The following is a 12161-nucleotide window of genomic DNA, read 5'->3' as shown; positions in this document are numbered from 1 at the left end:
AAGTTTACTTTTGTTATGCATGTAAAGACATTAATAATGAGAGATTTTGAAAAGTAAAGCATATAATGAGAAAATATAAGAGGAAAATGATAATAGAAAAATCTTAGGAATTTCATTGGTGAAAGGAAGAAAAAAATAAGGATGCTTGAAGGGGTATTGGGAAAGAGAATACTTTAATTTTTTTTTATTTAAAGGAATAAATGATCTAAATATATTTACCATTAGAAGAAAAATATCAATGAAGCAGGAGATCTAAAATGCAAGGGAAGGAGTTACTAACTGATTTCAAACAAAGCTTTAGCTCAGTTGGTTTGTAAATGACATTCTGCACACAGTGAAAGAGAGGAAACAAACTTATTCTGAGACGAAAGGAAAAAAGAGTAATGTTACAGATAAGTTCTAATGACAGAAGGAAGCTGAAACCACCTAGACATGTTGAAATGACAAGATAGACAGCAAAGGCACTTGTGCTAGATGACTTACATTTGCCAACATGGAGTAAGGGGACTGTGTGACTGAATAACCTGGAGAAGCGTACAAAAAATTTTTAGTGGGAATTCTGTTTTCTATTTAAATATATATAAGGTTATTGGGGAGAAGTAGTAACAAAGGCCATGTTTACAGTAAATAAATTTACAGTGAGGACTGAATCTAAGCAATGTTTTGACAAGGAGAAATGGATAAAAGTTATTTTGGTTTGAAGGTCTTTGAGATCTGGCTTCACACTCTCTCTCTTTTTCTTTTTTCTTACATCTTACTGCAGACTCTGTCTGTCTTCTGACCAAATCCTTATAAGGTCACCCAGTAGTCATGTGGAAGAGTTTACTCTCTTCAGTGTGATGCAATAGATTATGACTTAGCAAATATTCACCCACCACTGTGCCCACACCAAAGGGAGAATATACTGCCCTGTCCTGCTCTTTATAGTTTTATTTTCCCTCTAAGCTTTTAAAATATTGTTCCACGTATCTCCATGCCCCTTTCCTTTCATTGCACTTTCTTCAGGAAAATTCCTCCTTCTTCGATTACTTTATCTCCTGTGATTATTCATTATACAGAATTCTTTAGCTCTTACTATCATTCATCATTTATTTGACATACTATAATTTTTTAATGTTTCACTTTCCATGAATCTACCTACTCAACCTTCTTCTCTCCAGAACAGAATGCAAATTCTTGGGAGTAGGGGTGCCCTTGTGGTGTACTGATGACTTCTTCTATCTCCTGTGCTTACAAATCTCCTCTATATTTGTGTGAACATTGAAACATATTTGTGTAAATTGTGAAGATGATAATGACAAGAGCAAAGTTTCCAAAGATTTTACATTATTCATATTAGTAATATTACAAACGCTTCATCTTGTTAAGATTAATTCTGAAATGTGATTTTAACTTCAAATTAAGGATTCCTTTGGGGCAGGCAATTCAATGTCCAAGGTCCTTTTACTTCTGCTTTCCTGTTTTTGACATAGAGCAACTACAATTTCATCTTGGAGAAAAGAAAATCAGAGATTTTATCAAATAAATTCATCTTTTACATGAACAAGATAATTATTTACTTTCTTTTAAAAACAAACCACACTGAAACTGGACCCCTTCCTTACATCTTATACAAAAATTAACTCAAGATTGATTAAAGACTTAAACATTAAGACCTAAAACCATAAAAATCCTAGAAGAAAACCTAGGCAATACCATTCAGGATATAGGAATGGGCAAAGTCTTCATCACTAAAACACCAAAAGCAATGGCAACAGAAGCCAAAATTGACAAATGGGATCTAATTAAATGAAAGCGCTTCTGCACAGCAAAAGAAACTATCATCAGAGTGAATAGGCAACTTACAGAATGGGAGAAAATGTTTGCAATCTATCCATCTAGCAAAGGGCTAATATCCAGAATCTACAAGGAACTTAAACATATTTACAAGAAAAAAATTAAACAACCTCACCAAACGTACACAGCATGTGAACAGACACTTCTCAAAAGAAGACATTTATGTGGCCAACAAATATATGAAAAAAAACTAATCATCACTGGTCATTAGAGAAATGCAAATCAAAACCACAGATACCATCTCACACCAGTTAGAATAGTGATCATTAAAAAGTCAGGAAACAATAGATGCTGGAGAGGATGTGGAGAAATAGGAATGCTTTTACACTGTTGGTGGGAGTGTAAATTAGTTAAAATTGTGGAAGACAGTGTGGAGATATCTCAGTGATCTTGAACCAGAAATATCATTTGACATAGCAATCCCATTACTGGGTATATATCCAAAGGATTATAAATCATTCTATCATAAAGACATATGCACATGTATGTTCATTGCAGCACTGTTGACAATAGCAAAGACTTGGAACCAACCCAAATGCCCATCAATGATAGACTGGGTAAAGAAAATGTGGCACATATAGACCATGCAATACTATGCAGCCATAAAAAGGATGAGTTCATGTCCTTTGAAGGGACATGAATGAAGCTGAAATTATCATTCTCAGCAAACTGACACAGGAACAGAAAACCAAACACTATATGTTCTCACTCATAAGTGGGAATTCAACTATGAGAACACATGGACAGAGGAACATCACACACCAGGGACTGTTAGGGAGTGGGAGGCTAGGGGAAGGATAGCAGGGGGTGACGGGGTAGGGAAGGGATAGCATTAGGAGAAATACCTAATGTAGGTGATGGGTTGACAGTTGCAGCAAACCACTATGGCACGTGTATACCTATGTAACGTGCACATTCTGCACATGTATCCCAGAATTAAAGTATTACAAAAAGAAAAAAAAGATGTTATTAATTCCTGGACTGAATAGCAGAGAAAACTGTAAATGTTTTAACACACTAGTGTTTCTTCTAAATACCTGTTAGCTGATTAATTGCACTCCATATACACCTTTTGCAACTGTTTGCCGTATAGTCTGTTTACAAACACTCTAGATGCGGCAGATTAAAAAATATAAAGCACAGAGATATAAAACAAAATTCACATGAATTATACTAATTTATTTTTATTTTCAAATTTTAATTTTTTGAGGGAATCATAAGTATAAATTTAATATATGCCTAGTGGTATAAAGTAAAATTGTAGGCATAATAATAAAAAGGAAATAATCAAGTTTACAGTGTTCAGCTTCAAACCCAAAGCTCGAAATAAGAGGAGAGGCTCAGGAGCCTCAGGGATCAGGCAGATAATACCAATAAATGAAACAGGCCAGATGAGAGTACAAGTCTTGCCAAGAGAGGCAATCCCTACTTAACTCCAATTGATTGTTCTTGTTTGAAAACACAAATCACAATTGCCAAACATACTGATTGTTCAGGAGGAGCCAGAAATTCTGATGTTTAATGTGAAACCTTTTGATTTCTTAGATGGTAGCACAATTTTCTTGAAAACACTAGGTAAGCTAAATAAAGCTGATGGTCCATCAGTTTCAGTGCTGTGCTGTTCAGACGATGAAGGGCATATCCCCTAACTGTGGTATTAGACTGCCACTCACCAGCCACAATTTGTAACTGCTGCAATGGCATCACCAGATAGGGCTCTCCCACTTTGCTATGCACACACTCCTGAGCCCTGGAGAAAATCTAACTATACAGAAATAGGTGGAAATTTCATCTAAGCCATTCTTCCCAGCTTTCATGACTAACTGCTGGCCTACAGGCAATAAATTGCTAACTGCTCCTGCAAGAAGGCTTTCGGGCCTGGGAGGCCTTTATCTGGTTCAGAAGGCAGGGCTGCTTCTCATAGGACTTCCAAGTACTTTGAGGTCCCTGGTCAGATGGCAGGCATTTCTGGCCACCAGCACCTGATGACTAACAGATAAGAGCAGAGCAGTCATACACAAATCCAGGAGTTTGGTGCGCAACAGAGGGTACACTGATTTCACAACATTATCTACTCTGGGGATGATCCACGTGGCTGCCACGATGATGTTGCTGACACTGGTTGAAGTCTTCTTCTCAGCGTCTGAGCCCATTGTCATGGCAACAAGTTTTTCTCTCCAAGTGTGACAAATCTTCAAGATGACAATAGAGAGGGACATGAGACCCAAGGCATCCTAGATCCAGTCTTCATTCTCCAGAATGGGCTCTATGCGGAAGTTGGTAATGACATCATTCAATTCTAACTCAGAGAGCTCAGATTGAGTATCCATGTTACCCAAGAGACTCACAATGGGCTTGGAATAATAGTGCTGGAACAGGTCTCCTGGACAGCAGTAACATTGCTCTCAAACCACCACCGAGACTACAAACAAAGCCAGAAAGATGGTAGCCAGCATGCTTCTGGCAACAATTACCATGGTCTTGTTGTTTCCCAGTGGCTCCTGACTCAGTCTCACTGATATCCTCCTCATAGGCTAAATTTTCTCAACTTGTAGATGAGCAGCCCTGCGATAGTGGGAGAAAGCTATACTAACTTATTTTTTAAAGAAATAAAGAAGTATTTTTAAATACCACAAAATATGATACCTTCAGTTACATTTAAAACAACAATAAACCAAACAAAACACTTAGATGAAAATGACAAGTCCTAGTAACAATATTATAGTGTGGTGCTTACCCAATCAGTAATCGTAATCTTCTGCCCACGTTGCAGATATTTTAAGGGGGAAAAAAGTAGAAACAAACAAACAAAAATAGATTTATTGCTGGCCATATGAAAAAAATTACTTTACTCCATTTTCAATAAAGTAATATAATTCAGAAAAACTTTGTTTAGGACTCAAGTGAATAAGCACTTTTTATCCTCTACTTCCAAGAAACATTCCTTTTATTATCCATGTAAGTTATCTATAGGAAACATATTTCTAGCATTTTTTTATTTTATTTTTTGAAGTTTTGTTTGAAGCTTTGAAGTATTCCTTAGCAATTTTTGTTTGGGGAGAAAAAGTAGATATCTGGTATATGCAATAGGCACAATTTTTAGTTTGCTTGTGTTTTGATGCGACTTTTACCCCCTGAAAATACTGCTGTAAGAGCATAAAGATGATAATAAGTTAAATCAATTTCCTTATAAAAAATTTTTGGGTTTATGTAGACAATCTATCATAAGTTGTTCATGACTATTTGTAAGTATTTCTGTTATTCATTTACAAATTTTTGTAAAAATTGAGGCCACTCTGTTCCATTTTCTCTAAGTCCTCTCTCAAGGAAAAAACAATTTCTACCTAAAACTGCACTAGAACGTGTGCATATGCTCACACGTGTCCACAGGGGAAACAGTAGAGACTGGAAAAAATGTAAATACTGATAAGAAGGGGTATTACTAGTGTCCTCTCAGAAATAAAGAACAAAATCAAGAACCACTATGTTTGTTCTTAATTTTAATATATCTTTTAAGTATTTGCACAAGGTGACATTCTCATTCATTATGATTTCAGATTAACAATTCTGTATTATTTTTCTATTATGTTTCTATTACTTCTCTGTTTCTCTCTAATGTGTATCGCACAGAGGTATGCTTATATAAACCTAAATATGTTAATGAGGTGATTAAGACATAATATAGGCTATATTATAGGACTTAAGTGTCTAGTCTAAATTGCTTACTTTATGGTATAGTATAGGTTAATTGTACTGACCTTTTCTTCTGCCTCCTATGCACTATGCTATATATTCACATTTGGAGAGTGACACAACTCATCTGAAAATTGCATGAATATACTCCTTTCAGATAATATCTATATGAGAAGAAAAAAATTTTGAAAAAAAGTGTATAACTCATACTTTGTCTTATTTAAGTATTTCTACTACATAGCAAGTAAAGTATTTGTGTTTAATTTCACTTTCTGAAATTGAAAGGAAAATGACTGTACACATTTTAATGTTATTGAAACCTTAACGATATTAGGGAAATATCAAAAAAGAAATATTAAAAGTGGTTACAATTGATGGATAGTGTCTGACAAAAGTACTTATTTTCTTTTTGACATAAATGTAGTTTGACTATCAATGAAGTTGTTAGGTAGCAATTTAGTAATGTATATAATGTAATAACCAATAGATAAAAATTCCTATTTCATGGATGATGGAAATAAAGATAAAATAAAGAAGAACTATGATCCACATTGGGAAACTGAAAACAGAAGCATATAATTAGATTAATTTAAATAGAGCTTTTTGAGTTTTATATTTCAGTTACAATCAAACTGATAGCTTAGTCCTTGCAATTCTATAAAAAATGTATTAAATTTAATACATGCAATTGGTTGTATGCTTGAAAATTAGTTATTGATATTCTTAAGCCCTTTCTATAGTATTACAAAGGTTTTCTTCTGATAATGTATACTACTGGTTAGTAAAAATACACAGTAAATACAATGAAAATATACCAATGTAAATTTTAACAGAATTTGAAATTCAAATCCAAGCTAGATTTGAATTTACTTTTTCCATTCCCTTTTCATTACATGTTTGAAGAAACTTCTATGAATATTATCTTTTATAAAAATGAGATTATATTACATATAAATAGAAATTATCTAGTTAAAAATAAAATTCAATTTTGAGTATTAAATAAACAATGAAGAAACTACTGACTTCCTGGAATATTTTAGATATATTCAAAATAAAATTCTCTAAAGAGTGGTTGAAGAAATAACTGAAATGTTAATTTCTTAAAAACATCTTTACTATTTTAGTGTTCTTGCACTAACTCTATGACTCAGTGACAATAAAACTACTTTAAAGTATTTTTTCTAGAATCGTTAAGGAGTATTGATTACAAAATCTTCCCCAAATTTCTTCCTCCCTTTGGTCCATTATCGTAACTGTTACTATTTTATCTCTTCTGTAGAGTCTTTCCTGGTAAGCCAAACATTTTCCTAACTGCTTTTAACATTATATTTCTATTGCAAAATGATTCCTGTGTGAGGTATTTCTAGATTTTCAAATTAGCAGTATTTATTAAGTACATATGCTAGTTCTCACCACTGTGTCAGACACTGAGCCAAAGCTGGAGTATACAAGGGTGAGCAAAATCAGACAAGGTAAGCTTATTATTGAAGAAGACAGAGAATAAGGTAATCACACAAAGAAACATAAAATAAAAATTCACAATAATTCCTACAAAGAAAAATTGTATAATAATCTGAGGGACTTGTCCTTTTCTGGGAAACAGTAGAATACAATTTATCATTTTATGTTACCTTATGTTGTTTCACTGTGTGGTCACTTTCATTTTAGATGAGTATAGTCTGCCTTTCATATTGTGTGTCACCCCAAGTTGTGAAGAAACAATGTAATGTACTACTTCTTATTTATCACTTTGACTCTAGGCACACAGAAGTTATGTCTGATAGCTTACTACATACGTGAAGACCAATATCATGTTTGTGATAGAAATCTTATAATAATCTACTGTGATATAAAAAGTTTCTGGATATGCATCTTTAAAAATCTTAAAATACATTTCTTTAGAAAAACAGCCTAACCAAACATCATTGATATCAGTATTCCTTTCTTTCCCTAATTCAATATTCATTTTTTTTTTTTACTGTACATTCTACTTTAGTAAAAGAACAAGTTTTGTTGGGTAAAATATAATTTATGATGTTATATAACAGTCCATTTTAAACAAAGTGCAACCATGCTTTAACATGGCAGAGAAAAACAATGGTAATTCATTATCTAATGATCATTGTAAAACATTTCTCTGAAGCAAAATCTAGAAATATTCACCTCTCTTTTCTTAAAGCTAATTCAGCCACAAGGATGGCATCACAAGCTTGGCATTTTGTGTAATTTAATTTTCTGCTGCCACCATCTTGAAATTCTTAATAATTTTATCTTGGAATTCATGTTTTGCAAGTGAGGTCTAATAGGTCTGATAGGACAATGCAACATGCCAGTGAGCAGAGCTGCCTCCTCTGTAGACAGCATGCCCAGTTTCTTATGAACGCAGAATTCTTGTGGACCCACAACATGCAAGAGTTCAGTAAGACTCAGGTCTACTACAAAGTTAGAGTGTTATATCAACCACAGAATAACTGTGATAAGGAAGGGGAGCACTGACATCCTTGAGAGGCCACAGTTTCCATTTGAACAACACATGCTTTAACTGTAGAAAGAATGCAATGATGTTCTATCATGAATAAAAAACTCTACCGTATCCTTTATTTGTGTTACTCCTCTCTATTAACCAACCCTGGATGTTCAAAGCCATGGTTCCTTTTCCTTAAAGTCTTTCTTTAACTCATTACTATGCTAAAGGTATAGAGGTTGGCAACATGTGTGCTATCAAGAAGTGAAATAAACATTTGTGTAGTTTGTGCAGTATTTCCACCATTCTGATAAGGATTTGTTGTAGTTTAGATATTTGTCCCCTCAAAACCTCATATTGAAATGTGATCTCCAATGTTGGAAGTGGGGCCTGGTGGGAAGCTGTTGGGTAATGAAGGGGCTGGATGGAGCTGAATCCCTCATGAATGGCTTGGTACCCTCCCTACAGTAATGAATGTGTTCTCACTCTAATAGTTACCACGTGTCTGCCTGTTAAAAAGAGCCTGACACCTTTCTTGCTTTCTCTTTCTTTGAGTGACAGGCCTGTTCTCCCTTCACCTTACTTCATGAGTAAAAGCTTCCTGAAGACTTAAAAGAAGCTGAGCAGATGTTGGTGCTGTGCTTGTATAGCCTGCAAAACTGTGAGCTAAATAAAACTCTTTTCTTTACAAGTAACTCAGTCTCAAGTGGTTCTTTTTTTCTTTTCTTTTTTTTTTTTGAGACAGGGTTTCGCTCTTGTTAGCCAGCCTGGAGTGCAATGGCGCGATCTTAGCTCACTGCAACCTCCACCTCCTGGGTTCAGGCAACTCTCCTGCCTCAGCCTCCTGAGTAGCTGGGATTACAGGCACGTGCCACCATGCCCAGCTAATTTTTTGTATTTTCAGTAGAGACGCGGTTTCACCATGTTGACCAAGATGGCCTCGATCTCTTGACCTCGTGATCCACCCTCCTCGGCCTCCCAAAGTGCTGGGATTACAGGCGTGAGTCAGGTAGTTCTTTCTGGCAGTTAAAAACGGATTAATGCAGGATAAAATATGTGTTGTGTAATTTTGGTGATGCTACTTTCAATTTAAAGGCCCTTATATTTGTATGGAAATGACATTGAACAATAGAAAATGAAGAGTTTAATCTATTTTCATATTTGAAAATTTAAATTTTTCTTTATTTAGTACAACAATAATAGCCATTTAAAAAATACCATGACAAAACCAGAGAAAGACCATGGAAAAAGGGAAAAAGATTCATATTTTGGTAATTATTTTTTTGAGATGGAATTTTGCTCATTACCTAGGCTGGAGTGAAATGGCACAATCTTGGTTCACTGCATCCTCCACCTCCCAGGTTCAAATGATTCTCCTGCCTCAAACTCCTCAGCAGCTGGGATTACAGGTGCCTGCCACCAGATCCCACTAATTTTTGTATTTTTAATAGAGACAGGGTTCTGCATGTTGGCCAGGTTGACCTCGAACTCCTGACCTCAGGCTGTCAGCCCACTTCAGCCTCCCGAATTGCTGGGATTACTGACATGAACCACCACACCTGGCCAGTAATTTTAACAGTACTTTTTTCTTCCAGTTTGAACAAGAGTGTCCTTTTTTCACCCCCATGAGTCCTGCAAGTTACTAAACTGGACCTCTATAGCCTCAGACAATTAATTATTCTTTTTCATCCTACAAGGTAGATGGGTTAGTCATGCAACAATCGTTTCAGTCATATCTCAGTAAGTTTATGATAATCACTTTATTGTATTGTTTCTAGAGTTTGCATTATATATTAGACTATGTTTTCAAATCATAAAAAAATAAAAATATCAGAATGAATTATCTTAGTTTTATACTTCAGTATTAGGTCATGGAATCCAGATAATGGTTAAATGATTATTATTTTTCTGTATTTTGAACATTCATTAAAAGCTTATATACTCTGTTCACCTTGGAGAACAGGTGCTCTATAGAAGCAGAGCATAATAGTTTTTATGTCCAAAACTTTTAATGCTAATCTTTATTTTATTTTGGTACCCAAGCAAACCTATATTCTAGCGTAATTAAGCAGAGCGGAGACCACAGAACACTATGCCATAGAAAAAAGTAGGGTGATGGCTCTACTCTGTTGTCACTTCCCATATGTCTAATGGACACATTATCTTCCATGCCTGTCATCACACAGTAACTTTGAATATCCAGCTTAAAGTCCAGAGTCTGTCCAGAAAGAACATTTGATATCATGTCCACTTTTTTTTCATTAACTCATGAACAAACCATATTCTGTTCATGGGAAATGGCTAATTCTAGTATAAATCCTACTGAAGAAGATAATTGATAAGCTCTATCATTTTTTCTATTTTGAGAATGCATGTCAATAAATTAATTCTATTTTATGACACTGTGTGTGCAAAATGCATATGTTTTGAACAAGTAGTCAGTACAAATTTAAAAAAACCTACATGTTACCAGTGATTTGAGTCTAGGTTGAAGCTACCCATTACACATGACGTTAAGGATGATTTGCAATTCATAGCTTCAGGGCCTAGATTGGAATCTACTAGGCCCTGAAATAATCTCATTCTCTATTTTTTAATGTTTAGATTTATTTGAGGAGACTGTGCTAGGGGATCTGATGAGAAGGAGAAACATTACTTGATCTTCATACTTTGAGAGCACGAATGAGTGTCTCTAAGACTAGGAGAAAAATCAGTAAGTTCTATGAGCAATCATAACTTGGTAACTGCACTTTAAAAATAGCTACCAGATTTTTAATTATTTGGTTTTTGCTATTGAGTTGTAAGAGTTCCTTACATATTTTGAATATTACCTTCTTATCAGATACAGTCATGTGCCACATAATGATATGCTGATCAATGATGGACTGCATATATGACAGTTGTCTCATAATATTATAATAGAGCTGAAAATTCCTATTGTCTAATGAGGTATTAGCCATCATAACAATGTAGTGCAAAGCATTATTCAAATGTTTGTGGTGATGCTGGTACAAACAAACCTATAACGTTGCCAGTCATATATCCCATATAATTTTGTATATAATACTTAATAATGATAATAAACAACTATGGTACTGGTTTACTATCATATAACTGCATGTTATTTTAGAGTGCATTCCTTCCACGTATAAAAAAGTGTTAACTACAAAATAGCCTCAGGTTGCTCCTTCAGGAGGTGTTACAGAAAAAGGAACTGTTACAAAAGATGATGGCTTCATGTATGTTATTGCCTCAAAGATCTTCTAGTAGGAAATAATTCTGAGGTGAATGTCAGTGATATTCATGATCCTGACACTGTGGAGGCCTAGGCTAATGTAAGTGTTTGCCTCTTAGATTTTAACAAAAATGTTTAAAAAGCTAAAAAATTAAAATAGGTTAATATTTAAGAGCTTATTTAATAAGGATATAAAGAAGGAAAATTGTTTTGTACAGCTAAAGAATATGTTTTAATGTGTTTTAAACTGAGTGTTAATACAGTTTTTAATGTGTTTTAAACTGAGTGTTAATACAAAGGAGTAAAAAAGTTAAAAATAACTAAAACGCTTAGAAAGATCTAATATCTAGCATCTATAAGGAACTTAAATTTACAAGAAAAAAATAACCCCATTAAAAGTGGGCAAAGGACATGAACAGACACTTCTCAAAAGAAGACATACATGTGCTACCAATCATATGAAAAAAAGCCCAACATCACTGATCATTAGAGAAAGGCAAATTAAAACCACAATGTGATACCATCTCACATGAGTCAGAATGTTATTACTAAAAAGTCAAAAAATAACATGCTGGCAATGCTGTGGAGAAAAAGGTAAACTTATACACTGTTGGTGGGAGTGTAAATCAGTTCAGCCATTATGGGAGACAGTGTGGTAATTCCTCAAAAACCTAAAGACAGAAATATTTGATCCAGAAATCCCATTACTGGGAATATTCCCAAAAGAATATAAATCAATCTATTATAAAGACACATGCATGTGTATATGTTCATTACAGCATTTTTCACAACAGTGAAGACACTGAATCAACCTAAACGCCCACCAATATAGACTGGATAAAGAAAATGTAATACATATACACAATTGAATACTATTTAGCCATGAAAAAAATGAGATTACATCCTTTGCAGGGAATGCATGGAGCTGGAGGT

At 34.4% G+C, this 12161-nt stretch overlaps 1 protein-coding gene and 1 pseudogene across 1 annotated transcript in view; both read right to left on the bottom strand.

The window, feature by feature from the left end:
• EYS (eyes shut homolog) overlaps positions 1-12161 on the bottom strand; it is a 2025572-nt gene that overhangs the window by 1023325 nt on the left and 990086 nt on the right.
• Positions 3668-4367, bottom strand: LOC105723019 (transmembrane protein 98-like; annotated as a pseudogene).

Source organism: Aotus nancymaae, unplaced genomic scaffold (assembly GCF_030222135.1).
Source record: "Aotus nancymaae isolate 86718 unplaced genomic scaffold, 86718_ANA_hifiasm-v0.15.2.pri h1tg000040l, whole genome shotgun sequence".
Taxonomy (NCBI): Eukaryota; Metazoa; Chordata; class Mammalia; order Primates; family Aotidae; genus Aotus; species Aotus nancymaae.
The sequence above is the reverse complement of the archived record's forward strand: the minus strand, read 5'-3'. Positions and strand labels throughout refer to the sequence as shown.